Below are 17,253 nucleotides of genomic sequence, written 5' to 3' on the forward strand. Positions count from 1 at the left end.
ATCCAGTCCCTTGCTGAATTATCAACACATGTGCAAACACTAACAGTCCCTACTTCTCACATAGTGTCCATATACTATGACCAACAGAAACGTGTGCAGTGAAATGTAACTTACAAGTTACTTAATTTGATGAACTGGTGTCAATTACATTTGAAATTTATGACATGAGAATACAATTACAAAGGCACAGAATACATCATTAAAAACATAACAATACAGATAACATTTATAGTAATACAGGCTTTACAAAAGAATAGAAATAAACATATACATCAGTGTTACAGGAATTATGACATGAGTACAAAAATAAAAGATCAGAATCACTTTCGAAACATCAACTTCACACATGAGCATTAAAACAGAACAGAGTACATAATGTCTAAACATCTTTACAAAGAAAATACCATATTATTAATGCAAAGTAGATTTGAGGATAACAGTATTCCTCATCATAGTGAATGTAGCTGAGTATTAGAAAAATTCTACAACATAAGTCTTATCAGATAAACATATAAAGACAGGAAGAACATAATTACACACAGGTACCCAAACACATAGTGGGATAACACGAAAGGAAAGGACAGGATTTGTTTCATTGCAGTATTTTGCAAATAAAACTTTCTTTGCTTCTTGGAGATCTCCCTTCATTCATCATTATTCCCAAAAGTCCTATCTAAGCCTGCTTTCTGTATTCTGTTCACATCTTCTATCAAAAAACAGTTTTTCTCCACTGTACAGTATCCGCACCACCCGTATGGCAACCGTTGGCAGAGTGGTAATAATTACAGGGAAAGATCACCTCTCCACGGTAATGACTATCACAGAGACAATCAGAGAAATAGACAATATTGGAACCAAAACAATTATTATCAAGGGAGACAGAATAACTTTAGACGCAACAGTCCAGCGCGCAGTTACGACTCAGGGAGAAATTCTCCACCACGTGACCGACAAGAAAGAAACTATGGAATCTACCGACATGACGACAGACGATATGATAGTAACGACAGACCTGAACTGCATCAGAACTGGCGGGATTCTCGTCATGGTGAATTTGTAGAAGTTAGGTCTCCGAATCCCAATAACGACGCGCGCCAACAAAGAGACAATAGGCAATGACTCATACCGCTAGCAGCCAAAAGACGTACTTATGAAACTGACGACGCAGCTGCCGTAGCTAGTAATTACGTAAAAATGGAAGACATTAGGGACATCTTACTCCAGGAACACGATGTAACACGTAACAACATTGCATATCCTGTGATTCACATTACTGTAAATGATGTAAAATACCTACCTACCAATATTCATCAACTTCGACTGACTCTGCTGTGGGTTTGCTCTGTTGTGGCCCTTTACCTGTCAGCATGTCAAGAGTCAGCACTGTCTTTCCGTTGGAAGGACAACACTACTTCTTCAAGACTGCATGGAAATCCACTACTTCCATGTGCATTGTCTTTTACTGCTTAGACTTTGAGAAAAGAAACGGCAGTTTTACTGTGATGAAAGATCAGAACTGTCTTTATGGACTCAGTTTTACTGTGATGAAAGATCAGAACTGTCTTTATGGACTGTGAGAAAATTTTAGCTTTTGACCAACATTGTATCAATAAGTGTGTGCATTTGATTTCTTTGTTATTGTAATTATGAAAAATTTTATCAAATCATTATTGGCCACTCCCCAAAAATATTTTGTAAAATTTTTTGTGGGGAGCATGGGGGCTATGTAAATAGGCTGTTTATGTTTTCTTTATGCAAGTAGGCTGTTTATGTTTTCTTATTGGCAACATTATGTAGCGCTCTATATGAAAATCACTGGCTGTGCTGTGTGCAGTCTGTGGCTAGTCTGTAGAGCGCTACGTAACGTTGCCAATAAGAAAACATAAACAGCCAACTTACATAAAGAAAACATAAACAGCCTACTTACATAAAGAAAACATAAACAGCCTACTTACAACAGAAACAAATCTCTCCCTGGTGAAATGAGATAAGAGACAACACTAGAGAAGTGGAATACATTAAATACTCATAGCTGAAGGTGCTATGAACAGAAGTAATTAGTTTGTTAGAACTTCAAGAATGACAGCAAGACAGCGAAGCAGTTTCTTATTTGCACAAAATTAAGAGATCAAGTAAGGGGTTTTTGTGCTGTTGCTGCGGTCGTACTAATGTGTCCTCGCATGGAAGCCCACATTACATACTGATATGGAAGTTTACTATCCTTTACTTCTAGAGAGTCGTAAACGTCAGGAATAATCTTTGGGATGGTGTACTATTCAGTCGGTTAGTTAGATTCATGTCATGTGGATTATTTTGCATGATAAATCATAATGATGTGGAACTTGTCATTTTACATTCACCGCAAATTAATTTGCGTCTATGGTTACATATTGAATATTTCTAAGGATCTTTTTTTTTTTTTTTTTTTTTTGAGAAACAGGATACACAGGGGTCCGTTAATAATTCCTACCAGCACCTTTTACACATTACGATAATAGAAATCCTTCTACAGAATATAAAGAATAGTCAAGAAGAAAATTTTTCGGTTTGTTTTCAAATTTTGCTTTGCTGTCTGCCTGACAGCTGTGGCCGCAAACAGTAGTACAACAATCCCCAATTCAAGTGTGGTTTTACTGCGTACTTTATTGCCAGAGCTACAAAGGCGCTTTATCGCTGAATTTTTCTCACATTGATGATGTATTCCGCTGCAAAAACAGAAGAAAACACAGTTCCATTAACAAGTGATTATGTCTGAAACTTTGTGGCAGATTAAAACTGTGTGCCGGACCGAGACTCGAACTCGGGACCTTTGCCTTTCGCGGGCAAGTGCTCTACCATTTTTTTTAAAATCTCATTTTGTTCGCTTTTGTTCGTTGCATCTGCTCGGGGCGGACGTCGTAAGACATCCGTTTAAGTTCGTTGTTGATCGATTAGCTCAATTTTTTTATTACAGAGGGGTGCTAACCCTCTGACCGAACACGCTGAGCTACCGTGCCGGCGGACCAACTGAGCTACTCGAGCACGACTCACACCCAGTCCTCACAGTTTTAGAGCACTTGCCCGCGAAAGGCAAAGGTCCCGAGTTCGAGTCTCGGTCCGGCACACAGTTTTAGTCTGCCAGGAAGTTTCATATCAGCGCACACTCCGCTGCAGAGTGAAAATGAAAATCTCATTCTGAAAACATCCCCCAGGATGTGGCAAAGCCATGTCTCCGCAATATCCTTTCTTTCAGGAGTGCCAGTTCTGCAAGGTTCGCAGGAGACCTTCTGTAAAGTTTGGAAGGTAGGAGACGAGGTACTGGCAGAAGTAAAGCTGCGAGGATGGGGCGCGAGTCGTGCTCGGGTAGCTCAGTTGGTAGAGCACTTGCCCGCGAAAGGCAAAGGCCCCGAGTTCGAGTCTCGGCCCGGCACACAGTTTTAATCTGCCAGGAAGTTTCATATCAGCGCACAGTCCGCTGCAGAGTGAAAATCTCATTCCAGTGCTTTGTATCTCATTGTTTATTAAATTTGGGAAGACTGGTCTTTATTTGATGATCATTGGTGGCTAGTCTTCACCCCATAATCAACAATCATCTAACATTCACAACTGGATAAAGGTTTATATATAGTTGAAATAAAATGAAGAGTAGAAATTGAAGCCGCTGTAAGCGCGAAATCTAACATTTGCCGGAAGAATGAAAAAACAAGATAGCTCTGTTTGTGTCAAAAATATTGAGAAGTTATTCTGATACTACAGAATTATACTGCCTGTCCCATTAGTAGTAGCCCGGTGTGGGCGAGCGTTTCTAGGTGCTTCAGTCTGGAACCACGCGACCTCTATGGTCGCTGGTTCGAATCCTGCCTCGGGCATGGATGTGTGTGATGTCCTTAGATTAGTTAGGTTTAAGTAGTTCTAAGTTCTAGGAGACTGATGATCTCAGATGTTAAGTTCCATAGTGCTCAGAGCCATTTTTCGTCCCATCAGTACATAAAAATAATGATGCAAATTAGGGGATAAATAGTTTATTAAGAACTTTCTAAGTGTCATACAAGGAAACTGACTGGTTCCAAGTGCCAATAAGAATTTTTTTTACATGTTGTGTCTTACAAAAGAAGCAAACAGTAACCATCCACAATGAATAATGCTATTTATTGACATAAATAGCGCCATTACCAGTTCCGAACCGACAGGCTTATTTTCAGATAGCTGTTCACGTGTGTATTACATTTGTTGCTGTTTACATTATTTATTGGCCGTTTTTTCCAACAACTAATGTAAGGCGCAGCAGGTGTTATATAAACGTGGACAGCCATCTGAAGATGTTGGTTCGAATCCATTAACGGGCACTATTTGTGTAAATAAATAGAATTATTCACAGTGGCCGATTGCTGTTCTCTTCCTTGTCGTGCAGTCAGTCGGGGGCTGAGGTAGCTGGTCCTACGCTCCCACCCTCCTGCGCTCCCCCTTTGGCATGGGTGTGATCCCTAATGACTGACTAGCCCGACCACCACACGTTCATCTCCTCATAATTACATTGTTGGCACCTGAAGATGAAGCTCTAAGTTTCGAAACCGGTCCAGAAATAAATTAAGAAAATTATTAGCAGCGGAAGCGGATTTCTATTCTATAAATATGTTCTCCAATTGCGGATGTTCACCTGATGAAATATTTTGCACACTAGTTAAGTTTAGCTCGTAGGTAGGTATCGCATCGGGGAAAAAGCAGCAGCATTCCATCAGTGACGCTTGAAAGCGTTCGGTGAGTCGCAGGAGACAGAAAGTGAAATACTTTAAGACACTCACTTATTAGTAGACGGGTACCACCAGTGTTCCGGACGACGTCTCCTGCTGCTTCGGCGACAAACTAAGCTATTAACGAGGCTGTGAATGGCGCTGCAATTTATATGACTCGAGTTTCTGGAGGCTGAGACACCGGGTTTTACCATGTGGTCTTTGAGGGTGGTGATGTAAAATAGCCGCTATACACGTAGGATCATCTTCTCTCCGATATCTGCCTATCGGGCAATCTCTGTACCCGGATATGTTGCCGGAATATCCTGGTGGAGAATCGTTTCATGCCGACTCAGCATTTTTCTTGTGAATTTCTGTGATACTAAACTTCGGTCTGAAGCTGTTCCTTATCAAATGAATTCCGTTATACGTAGACAACCAGTGACTTTCTTTCCATTTAGAAACAAAATATCATAGAGATGGGCTGTATCTTTGATTGGAATGACGATAAACAACTGTATATCTATCAAACATGTAAAAGAGTCTAGCGACACGCAGAACTGTTTTCAAGACACAGTGGAATACGTAAGGTTCTTCCACTGATTCGAAGAGCGCTCTTTACACAGTTCCAGCGAAAATATACTCCTGCATCCACAACCCATAAGGCATCTTTAAGTAATCTAGAACGGAGAAATTGTGTCAAATACACGCACTGGAAGTGGCAGTATTAATATTAATCCTCTTTCAGACGGCTTTTAAATATCAAATTATTGTCGGGTTTCCAGCCGGATCAAACTGTCATCTGAGCACAAAATTTCAGCGGTCCACCTGGCCATGCTGCTCTCACCGATAACTGATTTGCGAGTGGAATCAATTATCGGCGAGAGCAGCGTACCTTTTCTTACTTGATGAGGGCGGCCAGGTGGACTGCTGAAATATTGTGCTCAGATGACAGTTTCATCCGGCTGGAAACCCGACAAGAATTTGATATACTAATACGGCGGAAATGTCTACATAGGCGTTTAAATAATTTTGCTGTGGCGTGTAACTGTGGGTCTTATTAATGTATAGGTAGATGAAGAATGAGTATCTTATTGTTATACTGCGACCTTGCAGCCGTTATCGATCGGTAACTCAGAGTCTCAAAATTAGTCTGAAGAAAGTATCATGTTTGTAAATTTCCTTTTCGTTACTCTATCATACGACTGTTGAAGTATTTATTAATGAGTCACTTATGACAGAACACTGAGTGCAATGAATGCTATGGTTTCAGGAACCGGTTTATAATCGTTTTAAAACGTTTTTCCATCCTGTATAATTGGCTTATAGCTACGACTTTAAGACGTCTGTAAATCTTAATTGTGTGCTTACGAGTAAGTTCAGGTGAACATTGTGAAGCTGTGTATCGCAAATGTTTTTGGTCCCGACGTCCTCGATATATCACAATTTTACCATGATGCCCTAAGCCAAAATATATCTGTCTAAAGCAGACGAAGTGTGCAGTTGATGCGATTGGTTTTGTTTGAAATGTAATGATAAATGAAACACGTGTTTTACATTCAGAAGCAATTGGTTTCATAGATGTGTGATTAACATAACAGATAGGGAAAATGTGCTAGTTTCTAACCACTCAATTCTAAAATCATACACTGCTAGCCTCATTTATTGCTAGACTCGACATTTACTCTACACACCATCTGGTAAAAAGCATATTGACAACCATATGAAATACAGAACTGATCACTAGATATCACAAGAGACGGACCCGCCATTATGAAGAGAGACGGGGAATATTTTTGTGTTACTGGGGAAGTAGTGGCAGCAGAACTGGTGGAGCGGGAGAGTTCGGTGACTTCGATGTCACCTGAATGACAGATCCATCAGAGACATCTCAACCCTTCTACAGCTGCCCTGGTCGACTGTTGGTGGTATGATTGTGAAGTGGAAACGCAGAGGAACAACTACAACTAAACCAAGACCAGCAGATCTTATGAGCTTACGGTCAAGGAACCGTCGAACATTACGGAGCCCCCTGGTAAAAAATCGCGTAAAATCAGTGCAAAGATCCGTTTGTGAGCTCCCAAGGGCTACCACTAGTCCAGCTATAACAATGACTGTGTATAGTGAGTTAAATAGAGTGGCGTACGACGGTAGAGCAAGTCTTCATAAGCGACACATTTCTGTCGTGAACGCTAAGCGACGTCTGAGGTGGTGTGAGAGTGACGTCACTGGGCAGTGGATGACAGGAAACTAGTGATTTGGAGTGATAAATCACGCCGTACCCTGTGGCAATCTGATGAAATGGTTTCGGTTTCTCTAATGCCTGGACAACGTTGCTTCCCATCATGTGTAACGCAAAAAAAAGTATGGAGCAGGTGGTACTACAATAAGGGGTTGTTTTTCAGCGTTAGGGTGTAGTCCCGTTATTGTGATTAAGGAAACGCTGAATGTGGAAGAATATGAACACACTTTACAGCATTCTGTACAAAGTGGAATAGCGAGAGACCATCCTTATAACAGCATGACAATGTAAACCTGTCATAAAACACATCTATGAAGCATTGTTTTGTGGACAGTAACATACTTGAAATGTAAAACAATAAACTGGTAGCCAAGATCGCAGGAATTTTTTTTTATTCCATTATTACCAGTTTCGGCGAAACTAAAGCCGCCATCATCTGATCTTAGGACACATACAGAGTACAACATCAAGGCAAATAATGGTGATATTAATAGTTGCCTATAACACCCAGGCCTTACAAAATTAATAGCACATAGCCGTCCAAAAGAGATGACATTATAAATGTTGTGGACAACCACATATTAATGGCCACTAATATGTAGCCGGATACTTCTGATCAAATAGTGTATTTCATTGTCCGCCCTAAACCTAGCTTTACACAGATAGGATGCTGCAAATGCAATTAATATTCGAACGAATATCCCAAACTTTGACTTCAAATTTGTGTCAATCAGATTTTCGTCCTCTATAGAATTAAATTCAGATGTAGCTTAGGCTTTGAGTGGCGCGTGAATCCATGTGAATTCATAGATAATATTGACAGCTGGAGCCTAACTACAGTCTTGGGAGCCGCGGGCCATGTTCCTAAAGTGAGTTCCCTCCTCCCCCCCCCCCCCTTTCTTTCACCGCTCGAGCATGCTCACCGTATTCTCAGCTCAACAAAACGCCCCATCGTGTAGCATGCCGAGACCGACTTTCTGATTGCTTTTTGGTCAGCCTCGTAGCATGTGCTGCGCCTTTAAGAACTACATTGAAATTGTGATTCTAACCTTTGTTTTCGCACCGTTTTAGATGCCATAGATCACAAATGCTGCATCATGTCCTTGCCCTAAAATTCTTACTGACTTCTTGTCCTTTTAGTTCTATACATTCAATTTATCAATTTTCGAGTATCATCTGTCAACAGGGTGAAGGAGATAACTCATTCTCATACCCTAATCTCAGAATGATTTCCTAAACAGTGTTTCACTATTTTGAAACAGCTAACGGCTTTTCTTTACTGATCAATTTCATAAATATTTTCACCTATCCTTCCCATTTAAATTTTTCTTACTTATTTATTTCGGTCAGCAGAGACATCTCATCCTCGGAATCTTTAGCCTGGACATCACAGCCCAACTACGCCCTTGCTATCACCGCTGGATAATTTCTTTAATTGTAGAGCGTTTATTTTCCTCATATCCTCTGCGACATAAAGGAGTTTTCAACAGTACAGGAGCCTTCTCAGCAGCCCACGCCATTGTTCTGCATCAGTGTGAGAAACGTCGACCGGTTAGTAACATGAATGTTTCTGCCTTGTTCAGCAAAATTTTAAGAAGACCATGAAACGCAGCAAGAGCACGAAGCAACGAAAACAGGGCGCGAGCTATCCCATCAACGAACATTTGACATCTGCCAATCATTGGCGCCCAAAACACTGGCGCCATTTCGAGTACGTCTTTCTGCGGACGCATGACATAAATTCTCACAAGCATGCAAGTTTAATGGACAAAGAGATCTTCTACTCAGCAGTAATATTTGGGGTAATTTTATTTTGTAGACCAGTCACCGTTTGTCGCTTTTCGCCTGAAGCGGTTTGTGCTAAAAGAAAATTATAAATTTTATAATTGCAAGAAAATAGGAATACGGCAAATTATACATGCTTGTACAAAGTAGCCATGCGAAGTGCTTTCGCATCTATAGAAAACGTTCGACTTTTCGTGTCTGTCACCATGAAGTCTTGAAACACTCGTGTATATGCACATGTCGCAAAAGCTAAATATTTTTAGAAGAATTTCCTGGCCATATTAGGCAGATTTCATGCAATAGTTACTATGTTCCAAATAGTTTTTACTTTTTTGTTGGAATAATTTATTGTTTATTGAAAAATAAAACACGTTTTGCTGAAACACTGCTTCTATTGAGGAGAACGATGGTTCAAATGTCGATAGTTTTTCTGTAATTCCTCTAAATTGCTTTCGGCGAATGCCGCGTTAGTTCCTCAGAAAGGTCACAACTCATTTCCTTCCCTGTTGTTGTGGTCTTCACTCCGAAGACTGATCTGACGCAGCTCCTAGGGTACTGTGCAAGCCCTTTCATCTACGAACGATTACTGCAAGGTACATCCATTCGAACCTGAATGCTGAGTTCATCTCTTTGTCTCTACAATTTTTGCACCTACTCTTTCGTATAATAATAAATTAACGATTGCTTGATGTCTTAGAATGTGTCCTATCAAACTATCTATTTTTCTAGTCAAGTTTTGTCCCAAATTTCTTTCCTCCTCACTTCTATTCCGTAGCGCTTATCTCATTCGTCACAAGATTTGCCAACCGAATCTTCAGCATACTTCTACAGCACCACGTTTCAAAAGCTTCTATTTTCCTCTTGTCTGAATGGCTTATTGTCCACGTCTCACTACCTCCTGACACATACATTTATATCTGATGTTCACAAATTTCCCTTCTTCAGAAACACTTTTACTGTCAGTCTATAATTTATATCCTCTTTACTTCGAACATCATCAGCTATTTTACTGCCCAAGCAGCAAAATACATTTATCACTTTTAGTGTCACATTTCTTAATATAAATCCCTCGGCATCGCCTGATTTGTAAGGGCCGATCAAAAAGAAACGAGCTGGAGTGTGGAATGTGCAAACCGGTGACAGGAGGGTAATATCGTGTCGTGTGTAGCGAGGTGTGGTTCTGAACAGAGCGTGGAAGTTCACAGCTCATCGCTAGAAGGCACGCGTGCACGTCACGTGACTATACAGAGCTAGCAGCAGTATGCATCAATCGTCCAACGCTGCCAGGAAAGGTTATACTGCCGTTCTTCTTTGACCAAGATGCCCCCCATCTGATTCACTTCCCGTAGCACGAGACAACAGCGAATGCCCAGCGTTACTTGCAAACCTCGACCACCCTTCGCAAAGCTATCACATCTAAACGACCAAGCAATCTCACCCGTGGGGTCATTCTGGCCCAAGACAATGCAAAGCCTTATACGGCCAACATAGTTGCGGCACTCCATCAGAAATTCAAATGGGAGGCTCTCGGCCACCCTCCACAAAGCCCGGACCTATCTCCCTGTGACTACGCCATTTTTGGTCCCCTTAAAAAGGCTCTGAGGGGAAAACGATTCACCTTGGACGTCCAGCTGTACCAGCGGAAACTAGTTAACATCGCAGTCCCAGGAATTTTATGAGACAGCCATTCACCACCTTGTGTCACTGTGGGACAAGTACCTCAACAGCCAGGGTCAATACTTCTAATATCCAGGTACAGGTTTACGAAATTATGCCTCCGGCTCGTTTCTTTTTGAACGCCCCTTGTAATTTGGTTACATTCCACTACCATGGTCTCGCTTTCTTTCAACATTGACCATAACGTTCAGCTGCTCTTCCAAGTCCTTTGCCGTCTCTGATAGCATTTCAATGTCATCGGCAAACCTCAAAGTTTTTATTTATTCTCACTGAGCTTTATTTACTTCTCCATTTTTTTGTCCTTTACTGCGTGCTCAGTGTATACATTGAATGACACTGGGCATAGGCTACGACCCGGTCTGCTCAATTTCCTGCCCTTCGACAGTTGTAACTGCCATGTGGTTTCTGTACAAGTTGGAACATTTCCCTATATGTATTTTACCGCTGCTGTCTCCAGAATTTCAAAGACTGAATTCCAGTCAGTGTGGTGTCACCGCCAGACACCACACTTGCTAGGTGGTAGCTTTTAAATCGGCCGCGGTCCGCTAGTATACGACGGACCCGCGTGTCGCCACTGTAAGTAATTGCAGACCGAGCGCCACCACACGGCAGGTCTAGAGAGACGTACTAGACTCGCCCCAGTTGTACAGCCGACGTTGCTAGCCATGGTTCACTGAGAATTAGGCTCTCATTTTCCGAGACGATAGTTAGCATAGCCTTCAGCTACATTTGCTACGACCTAGCAAGGCGCCATTACCAGTATAGATATTGAGATTCTAATAATGTATCATCAAGAGCGATGTTCTACAAATGTGGATTAAAGTTAAGTATTCCAGAAGCTACGTACTTTTCTATATAGCATTCATTTCGTATCCTGTTTCAGACCTCACGCCAGCCTGCGTGAGATTAAGCGCGTGCCTTTCGGCTTCCTCGTATTGTGTCTAGGCTGTCTTGTCTAGACACAACATATTTGGCGACGAGGATCAAAAAGGGTCTTGTTCTTTATACTTGCTTTGCCCTAATTTACTTCTGTCATGGCTTCGCCACAATCTCCAGATGTACTGTCCGAATTTTATCGCTTGCAGAATCAGCAGACGCAGGCCTTATTGGATGCCCTTGGACAGCTCGTCCGGGGTCAACGTGTACTGCAAAACGATGCGGCCGCCGCCGCTCCACCGCTGCAGCAGCCACAACACGCAGTTGCACCAACTTTTCGGAATTTTGATTCAGCAATAGAAAGCTGGACGGAGTGGTCACGCCAATTTGGATTCCATCTCGCCGCCTACAGAATTCAAGGTAACGAGCGGCAGCCTCATCTCCTTTCTTGTGTAGGTGTGTCCACCTACCGTGTGATAGTGAAATTGTTTCCCCGACTCGACGTAGCAACTCTGTCATACGAAGAAATTTTGTCTGCTTTAGATGCCTATTTCAAGGAATCAGTTAATCTAGTTGCAAAAAGGTATACGTACTTTCGTACAAAACGTACAGCCGGTCTAACTAATCGGGAGTGGGTTGCAACTTTGCAAGGCCTTACTAAGGATTGTGCTTTCGAGTGTGAATGTGGACTCCCTTATTCTGGATACTATGGTGCGTGATGCGATTGCACAGAACGTTTCTGATGTTCGCATAAGGGAACAGATTTTGAAACTAGTCAATCCCTCCCTTCAACAAGTGATGGACATATTGGATAGGCAAGACACACTTGACTTTGCTCAGAAATCATTTGAAACTTCGCCAGCCGTGTGTCACATTAACCGGCCCGCCGGGCGAGCTGCACCGATCGGACACTCCTAACCATTCCAAGTCCTTTGCTTCGCGCCGGAATGGGTATCGAACCAAGAATACTCAGGCTCGTGAACCTTCGCCCATTGACATTCATGTAGTTAATGCCACTCCGTCTCTCTCTAACAGTGACTGTGTTCGTCTCACAAACAGTGTGCGTCGACGTCGACGGAAATCACGTCAAGTCGCAAGTGCTTCTGTCCCAGAAACAGTTCACGTTGCACGAAACAGTCGCTCTTGTCGTCAGCAGGACAATAAACTTTTTGTAGACTTGGAAATTAATGGCAAAGTGATCCCGTTCCAGCTCGATACCGGAGCTGCAGTTTCCCTAATCAATCACGGCATGTACATACAGCTGGGCAAACCTCCGTTGCGTGCCGCAAATGTTAAGCTAACTACATATTCAGGACAGCAGATCCTTGTGTTGGGACGGTGCAGCCTTCTTGCTACATACAAGGGACAGACAAAATTTGTGTCATTTTACGTCCTTCGTTCTTCTTCTGCAGTGAACTTGTTTGGTTTGGATTTATTTCAGTTGTTTAACTTGTCTATCGTAAATCAGGTCCTATCAGTGAACCAGACTGTGCCTTCAGCCAGTGTTTCTCGACTATGTGAAGAATTTGCAGACATTTTTGCACCGGGCCTTGGTTGCGCAAAGAACTATGAAGCACATTTGGAACTGAAAGTCAACGCGCAACCGAAATTTTTCAGAGCACGCATTGTTCCCCACGCATTGCGTGATGAGGTTGCAACAACATTACACGAATTGGAATCACAAGGTGTCATTGAACGTGTGCAGGCTTCTCTCTGGGCTTGACCCTTAGTCATTTTGCAAAAACCTTCCGGAAAGTTGAGACTTTGTGTGGACTTCAAGGCACCAGTGAATCCACAACTTGTGACTGCTACTTCTCCTTTACCCGCCCCGGAAGATCTTTTTGACAAACTGTGCCTGGGTAAATATTTTTCAAAGTTGGACCTAGCAGACGCATACTTGCAAATACCGGTGGACGAAGAATCCCAGTGCATATTGGTGGTTAACACGCATCTTGGTTTGTACCGATTCAAAAGACTGCCATTCGCCGCAGAATTTCAAGCAGCTACAGAGTTTGCAGGGAAAAATTAATTATTACCATCGATATCTCCCCCATGCCTCTTCCATTTCAGCTCCGCTTCATCGCTTACGCCGTAAAGGTGTTCCGTTCGTCTGGACGACGGAATGCGAACGCCCCTTTCGCCAGTTGAAATCGGCGTTGCTTTCCAATACGTGCCTTTCGCCATTCGATCCCCAGAAACCCCTTTTGTTGATGGTAGATGCATCAGATTTCGGGATCGGTGCTGTGCTTGCGCACAAAGATGGATCGCATGATCGCCCTATTGCCTTTGCGTCCAAATCGCTCTCGTCAGCGCAAAGAAATTATTCACAGATAGAGAAAGAAGCTTTGGCTCTCGTATTTGGTGTTACAAAGTTTCATGATTTCTTGTATGGTCGTCACTTTACCATCATCACAGACCACAAACCTTTGACATCGCTTTTTCATCCGACCAAGCCTGTCCCTCCACGTACAGCGCAGAAATTCATTCGCTGGTCTATTTTCCTCTCGCAGTAGCGCTACGATATCTTGTATCGGTCCACTGCTAAGCAAGGAAACGCCGATGCGTTGTCCCGTTTGCCTGTTGCTGAGGATAGAGCATTCGATTCCTCCGAACTTGCTTGCATGTTCATTGATGCGGAAACCGACGACGTGGTCGAATCGTTTCCGATTGATTTTCGTCGTGTAGCTACAGCCACAGCTGCTGACCCTGTCCTTGCTACCGTTCTGCGTTTTGTTGCTACGCACTGGCCCTTGTCAAAGTCACGGATCGAGGATCCGTTGGTTCGCCGATTTTTTGCTCACAAGGAGAGACTTTTTGTACGACGTGGTGTTTTGTTGTTACGTTCTGATAATGATCAGTCCAGGGTCGTGGTCCCACGTTCGTTACAGTCCTCTGTCTTAAAGCTTCTCCACCAAGGACATTGGGGTATAGTGCGCACGAAACAACTTGCTCGTCAGCACTGTACTTGGTTCGGAATCGATGCTGCGATTACGCATATGTGCTCTTCTTGCATGGCGTGTGCCGAACAACAATCCGCGCCAACGCGGAAATTCTTTGCATGGCCAAAAGCCACTTCCCCTTGGCAACGCTTACACATCGATTTTGCTGGTCCATTCTGGAATGCTCGATGGTTGGTTGAGGTGGATTCCTTCAGTAATTTTCCTTTTGTTGTCCGGATGTCTTCCACGACGTCTCCTGCCACAATCCAAGCGTTGTCCGCTATCTTTTGCATTGAAGGTCTTCCACAGACTATTGTTTCCGACAATGGCCCGCAATTCAAGTCCGCAGAATTTCAGTCATTCTGCAAGGCCAATGGTATTCAACATCTGACATCCGCGCCGTTTTCGCCTCAGTCAAACGGTGCCGCTGAACGGTTGGTCCGGACATTCAAGTCACAGATGTTGAAGTTAAAAGAGTCGCATTCTCGGGAGGACGCGTTATTGCTCTTTTTGTCCACGTATCGCTCTCAGCCCCGCGATGGTCGCTCGCCGGCTGAGTTGCTTCACGGTCGCCCTCATCGCACCTTGATGTCTTTGCTACATCCGCCGCATCAGGTTCCTGTGCAGCGGCAGACACCTGCTTTTGCCCCAGGCGACGTTGTATACTATCGCAACTATCGCGGTTCACGGCGTTGGCTCGCAGGGCGCATTCTTCGCTGCCTCGGCCGCGCGATGTATCTGGTTTTGGGGGCCTCTGGTGAGGTGCGTCGGCATCTCACTCAGCTGCGCCTCTGTCGTCGCACGGATTCTGCCGCTCCCCGTCTGCTTTCAGCGACGGTGCCGTCCGGTCAGCGCCCTGGGGACCCATCTACTGGCTCGCCTCATCCCCAGGTGTTACCGACGCTGCCTTCCGTTTTGCCCCATGGCGACGCGCCGCCTCCGCCGCCGCCGCCGCCTGTTCTCCCGCCGGCGACGCCCGCGGTGGACGCTTCGCTGCAACCGCTGGGCGCCTCCCTGGGTCACGCGCCGCCGATTGCTTCTCGTGACCAGCTGTCCTCCGACATGGAACTCTTGCCCGCTCCAGACCAAATGTCGTCTTCGCCCGTCGGGAGCTCCGACCCGATGGAGGTCGACCCTTCGGCCCCTCCTGACTATCTACGGGCGCATACACCGCATGTTGGCGTGCACCCTGGACTAGGTTTTCAGGCGTTTCCTAGCTCCCCTCGGACCGAATGGCCGGGTGCGGGTGGCACAGCCTCGCCTGTTGTTAGGCTCCCCACCTCGTCGCATACGTCAACATGAGGTCCTCCCCACGGCAGGCGGAAGCCTTATAACACAACCGTTCGCCGATTTGCGGGGGAGGAATGTGGTGTCACCGCCAGACACCACACTTGCTAGGTGGTAGCTTTTAAATCGGCCGCGGTCCGCTAGTATACGACGGACCCGCGTGTCGCCACTGTCAGTAATTGCAGACCGAGCGCCGCCACACGGCAGGTTTAGAGAGACGTACTAGACTCGCCCCAGTTGTACAGCCGACGTTGCTAGCCATGGTTCACTGAGAATTAGGCTCTCATTTTCCGAGACGATAGTTAGCATAGCCTTCAGCTACATTTGCTACGACCTAGCAAGGCGCCATTACCAGTATAGATATTGAGATTCTATTAATGTATCATCAAGAGCGATGTTCTACAAATGTGGATTAAAGTTAAGTATTCCAGAAGCTACGTACTTTTCTTTATAGAATTCATTACGTATCCTGTTTCAGACCTCACGCCAGCCTGCGTGAGATTAAGCGCGTGCCTTTCGGCTTCCTCGCATTGTGTCTAGGCTGTCTTGTCTAGACACAACAGTCAGCATTGTCAAAGCCTTTCTCTAAGTTCATAAATGCTATAACCGTAAGTTTACCTTTCCCTAACCTATCTTCTAAGAGAAGTCATAGATCAATACTGCCTCGCGTGTTCACATATTTCTCCACAACTCAAACTGAGCTTCTCCGAACTCGGCTTCTACCAGTTTATCCATTCTTCTGTAAATAATTATTGACAGTACATTGTAACCACGACACATTAAACTGATAGTTCGGTAAAATTCACACCTGTAAGCACCTGCTGTCTTTGGAATTTTTACGTTCTTCTTGCTGAGGGAATGACGTCTACTCCAGCGAACTTGTTTCGGTTTAGGTTTTCCAGAGCGCTGTCAAATTATTTGTCGCAGTGTCATATATTTCCCGTCTCATCTTCATCTACTTCCTCTTCCCTTTCGTAATAATGCCTTTAAGCTCATTTCCCTTGTATAGCTCCTCCGTATGCTCTCCACCTTTCAGCTTTTCGTGCTATGTATAGTGCTGGTTTTCCATGTTTATTTTATTTAGTTACACGTCAAGTTCCGTAGAACCAAATTGAGGAGGAAAACTTCAAGATCATGGAACGTATCAATACATGAAATTACAACTAAAGGTAATAACATACACTCCTGGAAATGGAAAAAAGAACACATTGACACCGGTGTGTCAGACCCACCATACTTGCTCCGGACACTGCGAGAGGGCTGTACAAGCAATGATCACACGCACGGCACAGCGGACACACCAGGAACCGCGGTGTTGGCCGTCGAATGGCGCTAGCTGCGCAGCATTTGTGCACCGCCACCGTCAGTGTCAGCCAGTTTGCCGTGGCATACGGAGCTCCATCGCAGTCTTTAACACTGGTAGCATGCCGCGACAGCGTGGACGTGAACCGTATGTGCAGTTGACGGACTTTGAGCGAGGGCGTATAGTGGGCATGCGGGAGGCCGGGTGGACGTACCGCCGAATTGCTCAACACGTGGGGCGTGAGGTCTCCACAGTACATCGATGTTGTCGCCAGTGGTCGGCGGAAGGTGCACGTGCCCGTCGACCTGGGACCGGACCGCAGCGACGCACGGATGCACGCCAAGACCGTAGGATCCTACGCAGTGCCGTAGGGGACCGCACCGCCACTTCCCAGCAAATTAGGGACACTGTTGCTCCTGGGGTATCGGCGAGGAC

The 17,253-nt window shown here is 44.5% G+C and overlaps 1 protein-coding gene and 1 non-coding gene across 2 annotated transcripts in view; both read left to right on the forward strand.

The window, feature by feature from the left end:
- The window catches only part of LOC126191405 (uncharacterized protein K02A2.6-like), a 314,219-nt gene extending 298,592 nt beyond the window's left edge, over positions 1–15,627 (forward strand). The window contains exon 2 of the mRNA XM_049932271.1: positions 15,427–15,627. The gene's annotated coding sequence lies outside the window, so the exon portion shown is untranslated. The remainder of the gene's footprint in view (positions 1–15,426) is intronic.
- Positions 3,336–3,410, forward strand: Trnas-cga (transfer RNA serine (anticodon CGA)). The gene has a single exon. It is a non-coding gene; the product is annotated as a tRNA-Ser (tRNA).
- Positions 15,628–17,253: the final 1,626 nt, after the last annotated feature.

This window comes from Schistocerca cancellata, chromosome 6, assembly GCF_023864275.1.
Source record: "Schistocerca cancellata isolate TAMUIC-IGC-003103 chromosome 6, iqSchCanc2.1, whole genome shotgun sequence".
Classification (NCBI taxonomy): domain Eukaryota; kingdom Metazoa; phylum Arthropoda; class Insecta; order Orthoptera; family Acrididae; genus Schistocerca; species Schistocerca cancellata.